A 3,446-nucleotide genomic window follows, 5' to 3' on the forward strand; every position below is an offset into this window, starting at 1 on the left:
TCAGTCCTGGAGGCCTCGCTTGCTTACTTGGTGCAGAGAGCTCCCTGGGTCCAGCATCTGCTGCTTGGACATGCACAGACCCCTTTCCAGGCAAGTGGCTAGCTGCATATTTGCTTGTAGATCTAGAGTGTATGAATTGGGGTGGGGGTGGGAGGTCTTTCCGCCCTTCCCTCCCCAGCTTTTTTTGCTTTTGTTTTCCTCCTCCCTAATGGACTGTGCAGTCCAATCACAGGCCTAGCTCAACACAGGCACCCCTAGTTCTCAGTGTTGGAATTTCAGTTCAGTTTCTGGCAGAAATTCCAAGGATCCTTTTCCAAGAAGTTCTGTTAGGAGACCCCACCTCTTTTTCTAGACTTCCCTTGCATTCTTGTAGCTCTTAAAGGCGTAGCAAGGAAATGTGAACACTAATCTATACCATCCCACAAAAGCCAGTGTGCAGTGGAGGGTACATTGGGCCACAGGCCTGGCTACTCAGGCTGACAGCTGAGAATTGTCAGGATTGATCTTAAAAGAAATGGCTTTCTTTTTATTTTCAGATGTATATTAAAAATTCATGTGTATGTGTATACATATGAGTGTGGGGCCCACAATGACCCATAGAAGGTACTATCAGAGATTCCCTGGAGCCGGAGTTACAATCTCTCTATGTGGCTGCTGGGAATTGAACTCCAATACTCTGCAAGAGCAGCAAGTGCTCTTAATGGCTGAGCCATCTCCTCAGCCTTGGAAGAAATTTCATAGGAGGAGAATGATTGACACAGTGGTACTTGCAGCATTGAGCCATCAGGAAATGAAATTCATTGTGAGGAAGTCCTAGAGTTTCCTCAGAATTACCTTTAGCAGCAGGCTAGAAGTCCTGCTGAAGATAAATCACACTGCGAGAGCAAAGACATAAAACCTTCCAATTTTATTTTTCCTGTTCTGCTGCTGTCTGTCTATCTTGACCTCTCTTTCCATAGGCAGACCTAGGACCCTACCTCCACTTTTTTTTTTTTTATGAATCTCTTTCAAAAATATGGAAAGTTGGAGCATCTATAAAGTATGGAAAGGCTCCTGGCCAGGAGTCAGAAGACTTGATTTTGCATTTGGTCATACACGAGAAGCTAAAATTGAAAATCTGAGAATTGTCCATTGGTAACTCTTGAGTCTCTTTGTTCCTAAGTGATGTTCCTCTCCAGTCTTCTTTGACATGATTGTCATCCTAACTGGTTCTCCCCTACATCCTTGGTAAAATCATAAGCAGTAGTTCCTTATTCTCAAGAATAATTGCTCCTGTTTCTGAGAATCATCTTTGAACTCCTCCCCAAACTAGCTGAACTTTAGTTGACTTCTCTAAATCCTTATTAAAAACAAAAAAAAAATACAACTGCCCTCTAAATCTGTGTCTTTGTACCTTAGATTAGTACAGCTCCTAGACAGCATCAGAGAATTTTTGTTTTGTTTTGTTCAGTGGATGGTGGTTGACACAGAAACTGACAACAGATCAAACTACCAAAAATAAGTGACTGTCGCATACTCAGTTACAAATGGGACATCTACATCATAGATCCCCAAGGCTCAGTACCATCAGGAAAGAGGGGACAGAAGGAGTGTAAATGCCAGAGGTTGGAGTATCTTTTGTACATGATAGGACCTCTGCATCTATTGATTCACAGAAGGTATGGTTTCCTGCAAAAGATCAAGCCAGACAACTCTCCAAATGGAGTAGGGAGGGGTTCATGAGCCCCACCCCTGAGGAGCTAAGGACAGACGATGGCTTCTGGGGAAAGGAGAGTCAGTTTTCTTTAAGGGTGTGGCTCCTGGTCAGTTGACCATGTTCCAATGGACAGCCCTAGACCCAGAGCTATATGGACAGCACATATTGAAGTTGATAGGTTATTTTAAAAAGGTCTGAAAGGCTGAGGAAACAGTTTAGCAGTAAGTATTTGCCAAGCAAGTCCACAGCCCTGGGTTCCATCTCCAGCATCTAAAAAAAAAAAAAAAGTCTGCCTGACATAATCTTTCCAAAGTGAGAATGCTCTCTCCAAAGCTGCTGCTGCTGCTGCTGCTGCTGCTCCTCCTCCTCCTCCTCTGTCCAGGACCACCACTGTTCAGCTCCAAAGCTCCTTGTACAAGGCATTTTTAAATAAAATGCCCCATACTGTGCTGATTTTCTTTCACTAATGCCTCACTGTACCCTGGGGTTGTGAGCTAGGATGCAAAAGGATCAGTGAGGAAGACCTTGAGTGTATCACAATTAACACTGGTGGTGTGACTGTGCACAGCCTTCCCTGGCTTTCCTATACCATGCTTACATTTTGTATTTTTTTAAAACAAGAAAACACACATACAGTGAAGGCTAAAGAATCTCCAGGCAATCAGTGAAGAGGTATCCCCTTGCTTAGCTCTCAGGAATTTCCCAAGTCCTCAGGCTGCTTCTTGCTTACTGCTACTCCCATTTTTTTTTTTTTTTTTTTTTTTTTTGGAGTTGACTCCAAAGAGCCTGGCTCTGCCTTGGCAGGGACTCGCATTTCTTTTTGCCAGTGACTCAGGCCCTGCTCTCTCTGAAGTCAACAGCATCACATGGAAAAGTCTGACTTCTGACTACCATAGCTGTTCAAATACCAAATGGAGGCAACAAATTTTTTTTCCTTTTTTTTTGGTTTTTCGAGACAGTGTTTCTCTGTATAGCTTTGTGTCTTTTCCTGGATCTTGCTCTGTAGACCAGGCTGGCCTCGAACTCACAGAGATCCGCCTGCCTCTGCCTCCCAAGTGCTGGGATTACAGATGTGCACCACCACCGCCCGGCTGGAGGCAACAAATCTTAAACATCAGAATGGATGAGCTGGGGCACAGATTCATGTTCTTGTGACTAGAGGGTTCATAAAGAAAAGATAAGCTTAGCTTGGAGACAATCCCTACTTTGACTGACACCCATCGGCCTGCCGTGTCTACTTTTGCTCACAGCAATCCTACTCAGTGGCTCATGTGTTCATGAGGCTGTAAGACAGCCTGCTGGACCTTAGCCTACAGTAGGCATAAAGTCATTCACCTTACTCTGTGTAGTGTTTCCCTTCCACTAATTATGAATGAGGATAGTAACCAAGTATTGTGACCCACCTTGTTCCTCTACAAGCATCAAGCTCTTCTGCTTCCTGGTAGGAAACTCTCCAGCTCTTAGAGACTCACTGCTGTTTACTCAGTGTGGGTAGTCCTGGATCTGAAAGCCCAGCTCTGATCTAAGTACCTTCCCTGAGTGGCTAACCAGTTAGCCACCTTCGTTGTTGGTGACTCCTTTTGTTACATTTTCTTCATGTTAACTGACCACTCACTTGACTTCCAGGGCCTTCTTGGCTCCCAGCATCTTCCACTGTGCTGAGAGATGTTGGGCAACTCTGAGAAAGTCTGTAAGGAGGAGAATCTACCTTATCAAAGAGGCAGAACCCAGCTCAACAGAATCTCCCTAG

This window comes from Peromyscus leucopus, chromosome 1 (genome assembly GCF_004664715.2).
Source record: "Peromyscus leucopus breed LL Stock chromosome 1, UCI_PerLeu_2.1, whole genome shotgun sequence".
Lineage (NCBI taxonomy): Eukaryota > Metazoa > Chordata > Mammalia > Rodentia > Cricetidae > Peromyscus > Peromyscus leucopus.